The sequence below is a fragment of the Euprymna scolopes genome, chromosome 35 (genome assembly GCF_053919585.1).
Source record: "Euprymna scolopes isolate OS-2025 chromosome 35, ASM5391958v1, whole genome shotgun sequence".
Lineage (NCBI taxonomy): Eukaryota > Metazoa > Mollusca > Cephalopoda > Sepiida > Sepiolidae > Euprymna > Euprymna scolopes.
Genome location: NC_136516.1, coordinates 19,778,889 through 19,798,319, shown reverse-complemented (window position 1 = coordinate 19,798,319; position 19,431 = coordinate 19,778,889). Strand labels below are relative to the sequence as shown.

Genomic DNA, 19,431 nt, shown 5'->3' with positions numbered 1-19,431 from the left:
CGGTAAATGTGTATTTTAGAAATGTGAATTTCAGCTCGGCTTTGTTCGGGGCCCTATGTACTGTTAATAACTTCATGTGCATATAAAGTTATGTTCATAACTTTATATATATCTTAAAAAGTTTGACTCGTGTCCAGGTAACCTACACCTAAAATTTTAAGTCTTTAGACCCAAAATTGACAGAGGAAAGGTTAAATCTTTCAACTTTGACCTCTTGGCAGCCAAATTATCGCCTAAAAACTGATTAAAAACCTTACTGCGGGTTTGAATACCCCTTATGTAAAATTTCAAATGTTTAGACCTAAAATTGGCTGAGTAGTTTGCTATAGATCGCAAAGGTAAAATCTTTTGAACTTTAACCTCTTAGCAGCCAAATTGTCGGCTAAAACCGATTAAAAAGCTTGCCCTATGTCTGAATATACTTTATGTAAAATTTCAAATGTTTAGATAAAAACTTGGCTGAGTAATTTGGTAGAGACCGCAAAGGTCAAGTTTTTTAAAAGTTTGGCTCTAATTTTAACCCCTTAACATTTGTTTTGGGCTCAAATCAAATTAAAAAGTTTGACCCATGTCCAAGTAACCTACATCTAAAATTTCAAGTCTTTAAACTCAAAAATTGGCGGATGAGCTCGGTAGAGTTTTCAAAACTAAATCATTGAAATTTGACTCCTTATCAGCCAAATTTCTGGCCGGAAATCGATTAAAAAGATTTTCCCAAATCTCAATATCCGTTATGTCAAATCTAAAGTCTCTAGACTGAAAATTGACAGAGTAGTTTGGAAGGGAAATGTACACACACACGCACACACACACACACACACACACACACACACACACACGCAATTTCACTTTTATAGATATACTAGCAATTCCGCCAGGCTTTGCTCAGGCCTTATGTACTGTTCATAACTTTATGTGCATATGTATATATTAAAAAGTGTGAATATCTATGGTAATACCTTTCTGTATAATAGGTTTCCTTAACTACCATAGAAAAAAGTTGGTAGAGACCGCAGATGTCAAATTTTTTTAAACTTTGCCCCTAATTTTGACCTCTTAACATTTATTGTTTTGGGCTCAAATTAAATTAAAATATTTGACCCATGTCCAAGAAACCAACATCTAAACTTTCAAGTGTTTAGACCCAAAATTGGCAGAGGAGCTTGGTAAAGTCTGCAAAGGTCAACTCTGTCAACTTTGACCTCTTATCAGCCAAATTTTAATCCCAAAACTGATTAAAAAGCTTGCTGCGTGTCTGAATACCCTTTATGTAAAATTTCAAATGTTTAGACCCAAAATTGGCTTAGTTTGCTAGATAGCGCAAAGGTAAAATCTTTGGAAGCCAAATTTTCAGAAAAAAGAAACGATTAAAAAGCTTGCGCTATGTCTGAATACCCTTTATGTAAAATTTCCAGTGTTTAGACCAAAAATTGGCTGAGTAATTTGGTAGAGACCGAAGCGCTCAATTTTTTTTTAATTTGACCCCCATTATGACCCCTTAATATTTATTGTTTTGGGCTCAAAATAAATTATAAAGTTAGATCATGTCCAAGTAACCTATATCTAAAATTTCAAGTGTTTAGACCCAAAATTGGTGGAGGGGTTTGGTAAAGTTCACAAAGGTCAAATCGTTGAACTTTGACTCCTTAACAGCCAAATTTCTGGCCGAAAACCGATTCAAAAGATTTCCCCAAATCGCAATATCCGTTATGTCAAATCTCGAGTCGCTAGACTGAAAATTGAAAGAGTTATTTGGTAGGGAGGGGTACACAGACAGACAGACAGACACGCACACAGACACACACACACACACACAGACATTTTCACTTTTATAGATATATAGATAGAGGGAGGATTGAAAGAAAGCGTTTAAGGGACAATAATGAAAGTAGATCAATCTGTCAGTCGGTCAGCATTCTTTTGCTTTCTTTCATTTTCTTTCTATCAGAGAAAGAGGGAGAGAGAGAAAGACAGAACGTTAAAAGACAGTAAGTATCTAAAAAACAACCCTGAAACTAGGTCAAACTGTCAGCTAGTTGGCGTTCTTTTTTTCTTTCTTTTCCTCATATCAGAAATATAGAGAGAGTGGGGTTAAAAAAAGTAGTTGTTGTTTCTAAAACAACACTGGAACTAGGTCAGCCAGTCAAGGTTCTTTTTGTTTCCTTTCTTTTTATATCAGAGAGAGAGAGAGAGAGAGAGAGAGAGAGAGAGAGAAAGAGGGGGAAGGCTAAAATAAAGATGTCATCCCTCCCTCTTCTTAAAACTCTTCTATTTTTTATCCACCGGGTAACGCCGGTTAACCCCACTAGTTGTTGCTGAAAACCACTTGTGTCTGTTGTTTCGAAGCTCAGGCCAGCCTGCTGATAACAACATACAACAACAATTTGCCGTGTTCTTATTCTTCTTAGCGCACCTGTCGACAGGTGAGAAGTGGTTTTTACCTACAAAATAGAAGTCACCTACAACCGGTTTGGTTCGTAGCAAGGTGCGCGGACCTTGTGACAGTCAACCATTGGCAATCATGGACGACTTGAAAACCTACCTGGATGATAATCTATAAAAAAGATTTTAAACAAAAGGAATTAATATATGATTTTTATTGACTTATCTGGAGATTATTAATTTATCAAATCGAAGGATTTTTTTTTTTTAAACAAAGGTAAGTTAAAAAATTTTTGTTTTAGTTTTTTGTAGGACAACAAAACAAAAAAAAAAACTTAGTATATATAAACTTATATAAGTTTGGTATAAAGATTGGATGTGTTCATTTCTATTAGCAAAACCATCCAACAATATCACGTGCGTACTGCGTCTATGCGTGTTTCTCGCCTATATGTAACTTAGATAAATACACTTGACTTACTTTTTATTTACGATAACGGACTGTACAGTGTAGCAGCATTTCTCTCTTTTTTTTTTTTTTTTTTAGATATCAAATTACATTAAATTTTTCCGGTATATTTTGTTTATTAAATTGGGTGCACTTTAAATTGTTAGGTGAAAGTACAAAATAGTTTACAAACAAACAAATAAACAAAAAAAGACGCCCTCCCTTTCTCATGTTACGAATGGGGTTCTAATATTTGAGTACGGTTCTTATAATGCTTGTTTAAGACAGTCGACAAATCGATTTTTTTTTTAATATATCGTTATAAGCAAAAATATGACGTACTTAATTATGTCGAAAATACTAACATATTAAAAAATTACGAAAATTCATCGAATAGAACAAGTGCTGTGTTTTTAGTAAATATAGACAACAAATATTGCAGCCATGAACAAATAATCTAAAATATTTTTACTGTCTACTTTATAACGGCTAAGAAAAATGCAATTTTACCCACTTTTCCGTAAAAATTACTTTTAGTTACAAATAACGGTAAAACTATACAAACACCGTGACAGCGAATTAACCCTACCCCTAATCCTAACCCTAACCCTAACGCTGTCACGGTGTTTGTATAATAATACCCAAATAACTTTCTGCTCGATGAATTTTTGGATATGTTACTATTTTCGACATGGCAATGAAGTGTGTAATATTGTTTTTGCTTAAAACGGCGTATTAAAAAAAATTGATCTGTCAACTGTTGATACGCGTACCTTATTTCCTATTAATTTAATATTTATTGTAATAAAAAATAAGAAAGACTAGAACCGATTTTTTAAAAATCCTATTAAAAAAAAAAAAAACATGTGAATATAAGTAGTTTCTTTGCACGTTTCGGCTGTAGTATTCCTCTTTACTTTGCCTCCCCACGGCCACTGGACAGAATTAGACACCAGGGTCGTTTTTTTTTTTTTTTTTTTTTTTTTTAGCGTGGAGAAAAGGGGGAAAAAAGCATCTCAGTCGTGAAGGATTTCTTCTCCACTAACAAAAAATTGTAGCAAGGACAGATACCACACTTTGATCTTGGTCCGTTTCTGTTGTGTTGAACGCGACTTTCAAGAAACCATTCATCATCTTTGAACCATTATTGAAACAACTAAATATATCGTGTATCTGCGTTTCCCGTTGATAAAATCCACAGTAAATTATTATTAATCGAATATTTATTGGAGTCAAAATCACTTAAACGAGATTTAAAACCCTAAAATCTAAAATAGATAATAAAACAATATCGAACTGTTTTGGGCGTAGACAACAAACCGAAAAAGTAGTATAGAAACAAATATATAACAAATAAATGTTACCAAAGGCAAGATGTTACTTTTCTACCTACCTGGATAAGTTTGTGTGTGTGTGTTTTAACTATTTCGGTGCTTATGCAATTATTGAACCAGAATCACTCTTTGTAAATAATATTTCAAGTTTTACAATATCTTTTTTAGGTGCTAAATGCACTTACTGATCCGCGCTATTTTTTAAATCGTATTTCCAAGTTTAATTAAAGTTTTTTTTATTTTTTTTTTTTTTATTCAATTGTTATAGAATAAGTACAAAACACCCTCCCCATGTTAAGAATGGCTTTTTAAATAATGTTATTATGTTAGCACGGACCAATAAGTGCATGCATTGCATGAGTACCTTTTTTCTTTTTTTCTTTTTTATAATAAAAAGTACAAAATAGTTTACAAAAACAAAAGAAAACACCCTCCTTTACCAATGTTAAGAATAGCTTTTTAAATAACGTCATTATTTCAGCACAGTTCAATTAGTGAATAAGTACCCTTATCTTAAATCGATTTTTTAAGTTTGAAACGTAAGTAGTGCCGAGTTGCTAAGTTAGAACGACCACAAGATGGCGGACATGAGAATGCCATCTTTGGTGTCTCGAGAATCGCTCAAAACTCGAAAATAAATTAAAAATAATGATGGAAACTTAGAAAGATATTTTGCTTTATTTTCCAGCCAAGGCTTCATGTCCGCATCTTCGTTGTTTTAACTTGAGTGCTCGGCACTACTTGCGTTTCAAACTAAATAAACGCTTTAAAATAAGTTTAAACACGCGTGTGCGCAAAAACCTTATCCATGTAAATAGAAGAGTAACATTTATTTGTCATATATATACACCCTTTTTCGTCTGTTGGATATTTTGGAAAAGCACCTAACTTTTTAATCAGTGTCGGTCATGTTGTTTGCTGTGTGAAATTAGATCCTTTACCCCCACGCCATCAAGAGAAAGATAAAAATAAAATACAATTATTTTATCCGATTAAATGCTAAACAACTTGGAAAAATATTTGGCGGTTGTGTAGATCAATAGCCAAATAATTTAGACTTTTGAATGGGGGTTCACTGTGCTATATAAATTTAAGATAAAATCATCGTCCACTTTTTGGCTAGAAAGCATTATTTATCACCTACATAGAACAGAACGGGTAAGTATTTTTGTTCAATTTTTACGATCTGCCCCAGCGTCGTGTAAACACCCCCAACCACCCCATGTTAAGAATGGCTTTTGGAATACCCCCCCCAACCTCCTCATGTTAAGAACAGCTTTCGAAGTTGGGGGGTATTCCGAAAGCCGTTCTTAACATGGGGAGATTGGGGTGTTTATAATACGCTGGGGCACGTCATAAAAAATTACCCTATTTTTTTGTATTTCCAAAATGGCAACCATTATTATTTTTTTAGATCTTTCTTTTCAGGATTACTTGTAAATTCGGGTCTCCATTTATAAGTAGTTGAAGGGCAAAAATCAGAAACTCACAGTATTAATGCCGGTGTCCCTCAGGGGTTCATCCTGGGCCCAACTCTTTTCCTGATCTACATTAATGATCTTCCAAATCACATCCTTACATCATTTGTAGACATTTATGCTGACGACACTACCATTTATGGTAGCACATCTAAGACAGTAAACGACCAAGTTCTCTCCAATTCTCTCTCCTCTGATCTTGAGCACGTAGTACAATGGGGTAAGGAGTGGCTGGTTACTTTTAATGCATCTAAAACAAAGCTTCTCTCTTTACATCATCAACATTCTGATCCACATCTGGCATCAATTGAAATGAATGGCTCTCGTCTTCAGGAGGCCTCAAGTTTTGACAAGCTTCTTGGCTTGATCTTAAATGGAACACGTACATCAAATCTGTTGCCAAGGCCGCTGAAAAAATGGTGGGATCTTTCTATCGATCCGGTAGATATCTCACTGCTGATGCTATTCTCTATCTATATAAGAGCCAGGTACGTCCAAGGATGGAATACTGTTGCCACATCTGGGCAGGAGCTGCTAGAAAGGACTTGTCCTGCCTTGATAGAGTTCAAAATAGACTTTGTAGCCTCGTAGGAGATATCCTTTTCTCTTCCTTGCAACCTCTCACAGAAGAGATGTTGCGAGTTTGTCTCTGATGTATCGTTATTTTCATGGAAAGTGTTCGACTGAGCTTCAATCTATGGTCCCCCCTCGCCAAACTTTCACAAGAAACACTCGTCTAGCTGTAAACACTATCAATAATTCCCCCCACTCTTTATCTGTGCCTAAACCTAAACGTAGATTCCATGAACAAAGCTTCTTTCTTAGAACTGCACGCCTATGGAATTGTCTTCCGTTTTCCTGCTTTCCGGCTGACTACAATATGGTTGTGTTCTAGTCTAACGTAAATAAGTTCTTGATGAGCCATTCATTATAAGTCATCAAATTTACCAAATTTTCATTACTAATAATTACTATATTATCCAATTTCTACTGTACACTCTTTAACCCTTATCCTTGAGTGGCCTCTTGGACTTGATAATGTGGTGATGCCTATGTAAAAAAAATTTAAAAAAATAAAAATAAGCCCGCGATTTTCACGAAGTTACTCGGATGTGCCCGGCAGATGCCAAGTATAATCGGAAACTGCCGGGCGAGCCTTATAAGACGAAAAACATAAATTGTTACCCCCCTTCCGCATGTTAAGAATGGTGACGGCCACTGAAATTCATAAAGTAATACATTGGAAAATAATGTCTTAATATCCAGAAAACTACTTGTCGCCCGTTTCCGGTTCGTCCTGTCATCTGCCAGGCACACCCAAGTAACTTCCTGGAAATCGCGGGTTCATAAATGCAGCCAACCTCGTTGGTTTTGATGGTGTCAAGGGCATGTTGCTTTCTTTTTTTTTTTTGTGCAAGTCTATAAATGGTCTACAAGTAATCTTTTTTACTATAAAAATCTGAAAAAAATCTTTAATGTACGTACTTGTCACTGCATGAAAATGTCATATTCCCAAAATCACATAAATTGATCAAGTAGTTTTTTTTATTATTTAAGAAAATCAAATATTATGAGACATTTTATCGAAGAAAAACTTCACGCCATCTGGTTTTTGAATGATACACCCTTATGTCCCTTATGCATTTCTGTTATGGAACAATTTATTGGTTTCGTTTTGAAGAGCGCAGAACAAGGGGAGACAATTTAATTTTAGATTCGGGAAGAATTGAACATGTCAACAAAAATAAAATAACACAAAATAAAACATGAATTATCTGACCCTTTCTTGAAGTAAAATAAAATTAAGAAAATTCTAATAACAAGGAATGGATTTTTTTTTTTTAATTTTTCCACAAAATTTCTGAAACGAATGAGTTTTAAAATATAATTTTTTAAATTTATAGATAGTTTTGAACAGTTCGTAATGTGTGTGACATTTTTTTTGTTTTTTTTTTGTTTTGAGAAAACATTTTTATTTTTTAAGAAAAGTAAATTTTTATATGCCGAATTTTCTTTAAAGCAAAAAAAGAGCATTAACAACTTTCATTGATTTTTAAAATTTTGTGTAAAAAAAAAAAAAAAAAAAGAAAACTTCTATTTATTAGAATTTTCTTAATTATATTTTATTTAAAAAATGTTCAGATAATTGTTTTATTTTGTTGTTTGTCATTCACAAATATCCGAAGTTTCGAAGTAACCCAGATGATGTAGATTCTTATCTCTTCATAAACTCCCCAATATCTTAGCATTAAGTGAAACAAATCTACACTCCTCAATCCTTTCTAACTACTTAATATGACAGGATATCTCCCTCTCTGTCGTCCGTAAGGACTCGGACAGATACATGCACGGGCTTGGAGTCTCTATTTGAAGCACCCTCCCCTTACCTAAAGAGCAACATCTGGAATCGGATGACCAGGCCTTCATGTGCTTTCAACTAGCCTTTCATCACTGTGTTAGTTAGTTATATTTTCTCTACCGTTTTTCCTCAAGTCAGGACTGTACCCTAATCGAGCATATCTCTGATGATATAGATGCAGCAGTCTCCTTAGATAGTAACACTAAAATACATGTGTTTGGTGATTTTAATGTCCACCATAAAAACTGGCTTGGTTTCTCAGGTTGCACAGATGCAGCTGGTCGCTTTACTTATAGCTTCTCTATAGCCCATTCCCTCACACAGACAGCATGTTTCCAACACGCCTCCCAGATCGTGAACACCAGCAAGCTTCATTTCTAAACCTATTCTTTACCACAGTACCTGAGGATTGTGTGACTAATCCCCACAGTTCACTTGGAAATGCAGATCACCTAGTGGTATCAGTTGACATCAGACTTAAATCCCAACACCAAGGTGAGGAGCTATTGCTCAAAACGAAAATGTACTACAAAAGGGTTGATTGGGAAGCCATCAGAGAACATATCAGAGATGCCGCATGAACCAATATCTTCTTTCTTCCTGCTGAACAGTGTGCCAATGAGACAACTGAATGATGCAAAGCAGGCATTGAAGCACATGTCCCCACACAAAAGTATTATAGCAAGCCCTACTCACCCCCATGGTTCACTATAGATTGCACAGCTGCCATTGCACAAAGGCAGCATGCATTCTGCCAGTTCATACATCATAAGCCAAATACAAATAGGCAAAAATTTATAGATACTATAAATCATTGTAAGAGAGTCAAAAGAAGGTATGCTAAAATAACCAGGGAAAGCATAGAATCACAGAAGATAGTAACTGGTGATTTCTGGAAAATCTATAATAGTGTAGTGAATAAAGGGCAATTAGTAATCACCCCACTATCCAACAACCAGAAGGTCACATGCATGGCAACTGAAAAGACGAAACTGCTTGTCCGGTGATTCGCCTCCAACTCCACCTTAAAACCAATAATTAACTCCCTCCCAAGTTTCCCTATGCGGACTAAAGCCACACATGATGATCTGAAAATCACCCCTTCTCATGTCCGCAATATCATAAAAAACTTAGATACTTCCAAGGCGCATGTGCATGATTTTCCCCTGCTATACTAATTAAGAAATGCTCAGCTGAGCTATCCCACATACTTTCCAAATTCTACAACAAATACTTTGCTGACTCTTGCTTCCCTAATAGCTGGAATATGGCCTTTGTGTTGCCAGTGTACAAGAATTCTGCTGACAGGACTGACCCATTCAATTATCGTCCTATCATTTTCCTCCGCCTCTTTGCTAAAATCTTGTGCCCTTAATCAGTAAATCACCTTGCAAAAGCTAATCTTCTACTGACAAACAGTATGGATTTAGGAATGAGAGTTCTTCAATTCTTCCTTCAAACTCCTCTGCTTAATATTTACAAGAAATATGAACTAGAACAAATACATTGCGGACATTGCGAAGGCTGTTGCAAGGAAGTTGTATTCCCTCTATCATGTTAGAAAACTACTCGCACCTGAGAGTATCCTATACCTCTACAAGGCGACCATTCATCAATGCATGGAGTATTGTTTCCACATCTGGGCTAATGAATCTACCACTAGTGTCTCTTTTGGATAGGGCCCAAAAAAGAGTCTCCAATCTAATAGATCCTGCTTTGTTTACTAAGCTCCAACCTCTGTCCCATCGCCACAATGTTGCATCCCTGTGCCTGTTTACAAGTATTTTAATGGAATGTACTCTGATAAACTCATTGCACTTATGTAACACTGTATGTGCCGGGCAACACCAATTCACCTTGCTTATGGGCTGAGGATTACGTTAGATGTTTGACATAAGGTTGAAGATAGACCATTATCTCTCCTCTCCGTCATCTTTTAGGACGCTTTAAGATAGACCAAAAGAATGAATGTTTTTATGGCTGATATGGTAGATAAAAAAAATAATTTCTCAGAAAAGTAAAGTCTACATTGGCATTAAGATATCGGCAGTAGACCACATGTTTAATGTTAAGTGACAGACCACCTTGTAGGTGATAAGAATTTACTTGAGATTTCCTTGATAATAAAGTTTCTTTGGAGCAAAGGAGTTTGAGAGAAAGGAAGAAAAATGAAAAAGAGAATTAAACAGAGATATGGTTTAAGAAAGAAGAGATTCAGAAGAAGAAAGAAAGGGAAAGAGAACAACAATAGAAAGGAAATGCTAATCTCCAAACGATAGAGAAGGAAATGCTAATCTCGTAGATTAAATCAATGATTCCGTTTGAAATTCTGTATAGATTCAATAGAATGAAAAAAAAATGGTAGAATACCATCAAATAAAGACAAAGTGAGTTTATTGTGAGAGAAAAAAAATTCTGTGTAGATATTAATTTTTTTTTTTTAGTTAAATATAATTATATTATGAATCATTTGGAGTTAAAATCTATTGAGAAATATACATTTTGCATTAAGAAATACACATTTTAAATATGTAAAAATTAGTTAAAAATAACAAGTCCTCCAATAGAGCCCAAAAGAACTGGCCATTTTGGATGATTTGTTATTCTTTACCTAATGCTTACATATTTGAAGTATGTATTTCTCAATACAAAATGTATATTCCTAAATAGATTTTAACTTGCTTAGATTTCTCATCTAATTATATTAACTTTAAAAAAATTAATGTTTACAGTCCCCCCCCTCTCACAATACACTCATGCCGTGAGTTAGTGACTTTGCACAAATAAATATCACAATGACATTTATTGAATGGATTTCTATCAGTATGGTTTTATTTTCAAGCTTGGAGCAATTCTTGCGACTCCAAAGGTTGCAGCCTCATGTCTGCCATCTTTGTTGTCATTATAACTTTAGCGCTCGGCACTAATGATGGACTTGGTCATTTCTTTTTTTTTTTGCATGGTGCAGAATTTACTTATGTTAAGGCCTAAAACTGCACCGTTTGTTTATTTTCACCAGGATTTGACGTCCCCTGGGGACTTTGGGGGCTAAATGGAGGTGGGCCAAATGCTGGACTTAGTCATTTTTTTTATGCCTCGTTCACTGTGCACTCACGGGGAACCATGCATTCTTTACTTGTTTTTGTTATCTTCTGTCTTCTGGGGTGCGGTTCCTTCCCGTCACTGGTCAATGATCTATAAAGAGCATTCAAGACGAAAACATGACACCTATTTTCTAGGAAGGATCTCTATATTTCATCTACGAGTGAACCTGGCAAACTCCTCGCATTGCTGACTCAAGCTTTCTTGCGTTTTCATTGACACATCTTTCTCCAACCCTCCTGGTCTTGAAACTAACTAGAGTCCGACTGTCTATCAAACTTTGACTCCAATCAACTATCTACTCTAAAATCCCCATGTGCGTTTCTATTTATATTGGGGTATATGTGTGGAGATGGTACTCCCCCCCCCCACGCCCCGTTAACAAGCCTGCACCCAAAACGCACCGACCCACTTTCTAGCATGCTCTGTCAATGGAAATCAGAGTCTGATATGTGTCACTGGTAACCCCTTGACCTTTCTGCACCTACTCGACACAAGTAAGTTGGGTTCAAATTAGTACTGCGTGAACCGCGTTACTGACACACATTACAAAATCTACAGTTTTGCAGCAAATATGAATGGCTGCCAAACAAGACAAAGTGGTAATGTCATTAAATCGGGTTTGTAGGCGATGTGAGAAAATACATCTGTGTAAACATTAAAAATGTTTTTTATCTTCAACATTATTACATGAGGAGTCATTTCGAGTAAAAAGTTAATTTATTTTACCCATCTAGACTCGAGGAATGCATGATTAAAATGTGTTAACATTGAATAAATAAAATTCAAGATGGCTGCCACCTGGAATTTCTTCGCGCAAGTAGCAACCTTGACCTTGCGATAAGTAAAAAGAAATGATAAAAAAATTTTAAACAACTTTTATTTTTACTTATGTAGAACAAATGCAAGAAAGAAAAACATGAACAATAAAATAAACAACTTTTACGCAAAATTTGTTTTTAACATCAAAAATTTTTAACTTAAAAATGAAAGCTGTTTAATAGTTGTTTAGGTACTTCTACACTGATGTTACCGTGATAATGTTAATTATTTTTTATTTTTATTTATTTTTTTTTGTGCATTTACTCTGTACTTGTACAGTTTAATTAAGACATTAAAAAAATGAAAATATCGAACAAAGTTTATATTGAACGTTTCCATTATGGAATGAAGTTCTCCGAAAAAATTTAACTTAATTTCATCGAGTAGTTTTTTTTTTTTTTTTTTTTTTTTTTTTTTTTTTACAGCGAAAAAACAATTTGTTATGATACTGAGCAAAAGGTTCGATTTTTAGGAAGAAAAGCTAGTATTAAAGATGGGGAGGGAGTCTCGGAGCTTTAAACTGAGTTATCTCCCCGTGGCGTGTTCAAAATATTCAAAGATGGCTACCTTCAACGTGCTGTCATAAAAACGTGTTTTTTTAAATTTTTTATGGAGATATTCAGTCCAATACGGATACGTACACTACAACAACAACCTTTTGTTGATGTTTTCATTTTTTAATGTCTTGATTAAGCTGTACAAGTACCATTTATTCTATATAAGTAATAATAAAAGTTATATAAATTGTTTTTCTTTTAATTTCTTTTTACTTATAGAAATATTAATAACAATTGTTTTATCTTATCAGTTTTGCCTCGCCTCGTTTCGTTTCACTCGATCTTGATTTTTGATTGCAAGGTCAAGGCTACTACTTGCCCTACGAAATTCCAGGTGGCGGCCATTTTGAATTTATTCATTCACTGTTTACGCATTTTAATCGTGAATTTCTAGAGTTTATATGGGCAAAATAAATTAACTTTTTACTTGAAATAACACCTCATATAATAATGTTTAAGATAAAAAAAAAAAATTTTAATGGCTACACACTTACATTCTCATATCACTCGCAAACCCTTTTTAGCGACATTAGTGACAAATGATTATTTGCTAAAAATTGAACGTGATATTTTGATTTCTTATTTAAAACAAGCGAAAACAATTATTCTTGTTTTGTCATCACGAAACCATCATGTCAGATGTGAAAAGTCAACAATGTTTAAATTTTTAGATATTGTTTTGTTTGAGGATATAAACATTTTTTTTTTCTTTTCTTAAAATTCGATTTATTCATATTTGGGTCATTTTGGTTTAGAATTCGACTTTTAAAAAATATACAAAAATCGACACTTGTGCATAATTGTCACAGATGCTTGTTAAGGTAGTCGATTTTTTTTTTAAATGTATCATTTTAAGCAAAAACAATATTACCTACTTGATTGTCATGTTGAAAACAGTAATATATCCAAAAATTATGAAAATTCATAAAATAGAACAACTTTTCTTGTGTTTTTAGTAAAAAAAAAAGTTTATCGTTATAGACAACAAATATTGCAGCCATGGACTAGTAATCTAAAATATTCGTTCCGAGTTATGTCCCCTTTGTGTAGACTCTCACTGCCTACTGTCAGAAATTGCATGATTGAAATGCGAACTTTCATTGGTTGATGAAGCAATCCCATGTTTTATTACAGCTCTTTTGATTGGTGGATTTAAATTTGAAACCCGCATCCACGGTGCTCAAACTGCTAACATCACTTTGAGTATTTATCTCAGAGAGGCAAGATCCAGTTTAGTGTCCTTCTCATATCTATGGAGTCATTTATTTAAGGCCGATTGGCGCCCTTTCTTCCCTTCTCTGTGAGACTATTGTACCTAACCAATTAAGTTTCATTAAATAACGTTATATCGTCTCCTTACATTAGCTGATAATGTTGATGTCATAATTATTTATTCAGCGGAAACATTGCCTTCTTTTAACTAAATTAATATGAATGAAGTGTTAGTTGAATCTCTACTGAGTAGATTTGAAAGTTCATGGTAATCCATGTTAGAATAAATTGCTTTGACATTTCCGGAAATAAGGGTTTTGTAGTTATTCCCCTTGGCCGGAATTAAGGATTCCGCCATATTGATTTCTCAAAAACACGTGTATACTTTTAAGTTGATAAAACCGTTACGAAAGGCATTCCTGTTTACTTTTCTTTTCTCTCTACTTAGCATTTCAATTTTATCAACTTAAAAAAGAGAAAAAAAAAAAAAGAAAATGGACAAACTACTGCGTCCGGACAGATTTAACGTAGAACCAACAGCTCCGAATTCGGAAAAAAATCTATAAACACTAGAAATTGACGTTTGAGTATTACTTGCGCACTTTAAACAACGGGGAAATAGAAAATAATGCACAAAATTTCTTCGCCTTGATTAATTCAGTCTCAGCGACAATATTCGAAATAATAAGCGATGCTACAGATTACAATGGCCCTATAGAAATGCTAGACGCTGTTTACATAAAACCGGCAAACGTTATATTTAACTGACATAAACTTCTTACGAATAAACAGAAACCGGCACAAATTATCGATGATTTCATGCAACAACTGGAAGTACTTGCCAAATCTTGCAAATTTCAAGCAGTAAGCGCTGAGGAGAACAAAAAGCAATATATTCGTGACACTTTCATTAGTAGCATCTCCTCCTTGTTTATTCGAAAAACCATTCTCAACTCTACAAGAGACCTTTACAATGGCTAGGTCTCTAGAACAAGCAGAGAAGCATACAATAAGCTTCGATAACTACCCGAATGTAGCCACTACCATAATTAAACCAGAAGACACTCCCTTAGCCGCTATAAAAGGAAATACTCTAACGAGAATAAAAAAAAAAGAATGGTGGTCGACTACAGCAACACCATAAATAGATTTATAGAACTGGATGCCTATCCCATGCCGAACATTAATAAAATGGTTGATGACATAGCTCGATACAACGTTTTTACAACACTCGACCTGAAGTCTGCTTATCATCAAATCCTAATTAGTCACGCCGATCAGAAATACACAGCATTTGAAGTAAATGGAAAACTTTACCAATTTACTCGTATTCCTTTTAGCGTCACTGGCAGAGTAAGTACCTTTCAAAGATGCATCGATGGCATTGTAGAAAGAGAAAAATTAACAGACACTTTTGTGTATGTAGACAATGTCACAATATGCAGAAAGGATTAAAAAGAGCATGACTACAACCTTCAAAGGTTTTATAATGTAGTGAAAAGATACAACATCACGCTCAACCAAAGTAAGAGCATCATTTCTGCTACTTCTATCACAATCCAGAACAATCAAATTGCTCCTGATTACCTGAGGCTAAAACCACTCCTTGAAATGCCACTGCCTCTTAATTTCCCGTCGCAAAAACGAATAATTGGTATGTTCTCTTAATATAGTAAATTCATTTGGAACTTTTCTGATAAAATACTGCCTCTCAACCATAACAAGGAGTTTCCACTGCCCCTGTCTATTCTAAATTCTTTTCAGATGCTGAAGACCGTCTTAAGAAATGCTACCCTTATAACTGTTGGCCCGGATAAAGAATTCTAGTAGAAACTACTCTAGACCTGTTGCATTCTTTTCTTGTACACTAAACCCGAATGAGATTAGACATCATGCTGTCGAAAAAGAAGCTGCTGTGATTGTCGAAGTTCTCCAAAAGTGGCAACATTTCCTACTCGGGAGACATTTCAAAGTTATTACAGATCGAAAGAGCATCAGCTTTATGTTTGATAATAAGAGGAAATCTAAAATTAAAAATAAAATATGTTGTTGGCGGATCGAACTGTCATAATTCAAATTCAGTATTGTTTACCACCCAGGAACAGAAAATATAGCTGCTGATACATTTTCTCGCATCTCTGCATTAACGCACACTTTGCAAGACCTCCACGACTTGCATGTTATACTATGCCATCCTGGTGTCACGCGACTCGACCACTTCATCAGGACGAGAAATCTTCCTTTCTCTTTAGAACAAATTAAAAATATAACAGACTCGTGCTCCTCCTGTCAGTATCTGAAACCTAAATTTGCCAGTTGTAACAAAGGAACACTCATACAGGCTATACTACCTTTCCAGCGATTAAACATCGACTTTAAAGGCCCTTTACCTACTTTTGTGCATGGTAACAAATACTTACTCACTATAATTGATGAATATACTCGTTTTTCCTTTGCCTTCCCCTGTAAGGATATGACTAGCAAAACCGTGATCCACTGCCTAAACCAACTATTTTCAATTTTTAGTATGCTCGATATGATACACACTGACTGGGCTGCCAACTTCCTTGCAGGAGAAATCAAAGATTACTTATGTGGCAAAGGTATCGCCACCTCTAAAACAAGTGGATACCACCCTGAGGGTAATGGGCAAGTTGAGAAACTCAATGGGGCTTTATGGAAGGCCATCCAAACGACCTTACACTCTAGCAACATGAAACTGCTCCATTGGGAAGATACACTACCAAACGCTCTCCATTCAATTAGGTCGTTATTATGCACTGCCACTCATACAACTCCTCATGACAGAATGTTCAAATATAGTCGTAAATCTTCCTCCGAAACTTCTGGCCCAATATATGTCAGAAACCATACTAAGTCTGGTAAGCTCGACCCTCCGGTAACCCTGCTACCCTATTAGAGATCAACACCTACTATGCTCATGTACGACTACCCTCTGGTGCGGAAACTACTGTCAATGTGTGAGACCTGGCTCCTAACTCCTCAAATCAAGAAGACCAACAAAATGAAAACAATCCTGCAAGCCCTGAAGCCCCTAAAGAACTGCCACCTGATGAAAACAATACCTACGTGAAGGAGAAGAATCCCTTACCTGATCCTGAAAATATCCATGCTCCCCAAGATGTGGATGCTGAGGACCAAAATCCCTGTGAGTCAGTGTGGAGATCGTCCAGAATGCGACGATTTCCAAGTAAATATAAGGACTTCTTTACCTAGTACTGAACAGACTAAATTTAACTTCTGTAATTCCATATTTAATTATTGTTGAAGGGGAAAGTGTTAGAATAAATTGCTTTGACTCTTCCGGAAATAAAGGATCGTAGTTATTCCCCTTGGTCGGAATTAAGGATTCCGCATTATTGAAAACACGTGTCAACTTTTAAGTTGATAAAACCTTTACGAAAGTCATTCCTGTTTACTATTCTTTTATCTCTTATCATTTCAATCGATTATCATGAACTTTCTAACTCTATTCAGTAGAGATTCTACTAACACTTCATACAAAGTCAACTGACAGACTCCACAGAGATGCAAAATGTCGTAATGATTTTGCAGTCAAGAAGAATACAACTGGTTTTCACCCTACCAAGTAAGTTTGCATTTTTTTACATGACAATTTTTTCTCTGCCGAGTTCTAAGCTATGTGAGATTAAATTTCTTAGACTATTTTATAACATCTAAGAAAAATGCAAATTTACTCAATTTTCTATAAAAATTACTTTTAACCATAAATAACTTTCTTCTCGATGAATATTTGTAATTTTTGGATATATTACTATTTTCGGTATTGAGTACGTAATATTGTTTTTGCTTAAAACGACATCCTTAAAAAAAAAAAAAAAAATCGATCCATATCTTAACAAGCACCTTGTCACGGGACAAAATTTTTGGTTTCATTTTAAGATCGCACAACGGAGGGGGGGGGACACAATGTCAACAATAAAATAACACAAAATAAAATAATTATCTGAACATTTTATTGAATTAAAATAAATTAAGAAAATTTTAATAACACAAAAGTTTTTGTTAAATATTTTAAACTCCTAATGGGGGGGGGGAGGGTAGTTATTTATTTAGTTTCCACTACACCAAAATGTGGCACAAGGCCAGAAGGTGGAAATAGGCAAGCTCCCCTAAAGGAGGGGCACTCTTGCCTCATCAAAAATTGCCTGGGCGCCCCCATCGGCATTCCCCGGTAGGGGCGCCTCAGGCGACAAGCAATTAACTTGCCCCACTCGAAGGTCGGTGGCAAAGCCTGGGAGGGTGGACATCCTAGGTAGTACCCAAGCGGTGTACCTCAATCCGACAGGTGCAGGGCCGAATCTCGGCCCCATACCTGTCGGGCTGAGTGTCAAGAACGGATTCTTGACGAGTACGACTACCCTGTCTCCCTAGGAGATCATCCTTACTACGAATGAGGGTAAGACTCCAATGATTTCGATGATCGTTTTTATAATCTCAAGTTATAATAACCAACCAATGAAAAGCTTCCAAAATTACTATAAAAATTGTCGAATTTTGGATTCAATCAGTTCGCTGTTGTCTACGTCATAAACTACATTTGATTCTTTGTCACCATCTTTGTTACTGAGAATTCACACTCTGTATCGGGATTGCACTGCTTCTTCACCGTCATCTTTGTTCAACATAATGTCTCAACACTTGACAGTTATTTTTTGTTTTCCTTTTTAAACTTTTTTTGGGGGAGGGGGAAATCTTGACAATTGTAGGTTGAGTAGAAAACATGGCCGTCTGTAGCTTACGTCACTTAGGAATTGAAAATTGTGAAATCCGTATATATGAAACAAAATAAAATATTGAAGGATTATTGCCAAATTTGGGTTCAAGTTAACTTTGCATTTTTTTTTTTTCCACCATATGGTGGATTGCACCATTTTGAAATAAAGATTTTTTTTCTTTTTTCTTTGAAAATATTTACTGTGAACCTGTATTTTGAAGACTTCTTAAAGAATGGGATTATTTCTCTTTCAAAAAAAATTTTTTTTTTTTTTTGCTTTTTTTTTTTTTCACTTCTATTATTAATTTAATTGCCTTCCCTATTTAAATATAAATTGGTTGATAATTAGAGGGGGATTAGGTTTTATTCTCTCCTTTTGTATTTTTTTTCCCGTTTGTTACATCTTGTGGATATTGCTTGGTCTTGTTTAGCAAAGGTCTTTTATAATTTCCTTTCTTCCTTTGCGCATTAATTTTGTTGTCGCTAATTCACATTCGTTCTCAGCCTATATGACATTTCTAATCAAATTGGTAGCTTCTAAAGATTTATTTGCTAAAAAGTGATATGGTTAAAAAACAATAATCAATCTCTGACCTCTGTCGAGTACGGTGGATATCGGAAAATGGTTATGTGAATTAGGCGACTTTTTGATCATATCATTTTAAAGTCCTCCCAGGAGGAGAGACTCTCACTTTGTTGGGATTCAGTACAATTTTCTTCCAATATTAAAGGAAGAATCGTATGAATTGAAATCTGGCTGTGAGATTAAAAACTCAGTTTCTCTTCAGCCTTTAAAGTTGGATTTAGAATGTCCAAATTTTAGTGGGTCTCCATCAGCTGACAAATTTGAATTTAGAACCTGAGAAGATTTGAATTTTGCACCACCAATTTAGGGGAAGCAGATAAAGTTCTTCTCCTTAAATTTAAGTTGAAGGGGAAACCCTATGACTTAATCTCAAATATGGATGTTTCCTCGGC

General features: G+C 35.1%; 1 protein-coding gene across 2 annotated transcripts in view; it reads left to right on the top strand.

Annotated features, from left to right (window-relative positions):
* The first annotated feature begins 2,186 nt into the window (after positions 1–2,186).
* Positions 2,187–19,431, top strand: part of LOC145259720 (uncharacterized) — a 116,322-nt gene continuing 99,077 nt past the window's right edge. The window contains exon 1 of one of the 2 annotated variants that reach the window (XM_080117405.1): positions 2,187–2,659. The gene's annotated coding sequence lies outside the window, so the exon portion shown is untranslated. The remainder of the gene's footprint in view (positions 2,660–19,431) is intronic. The other variant, XM_080117407.1, reaches the window with a different exon arrangement.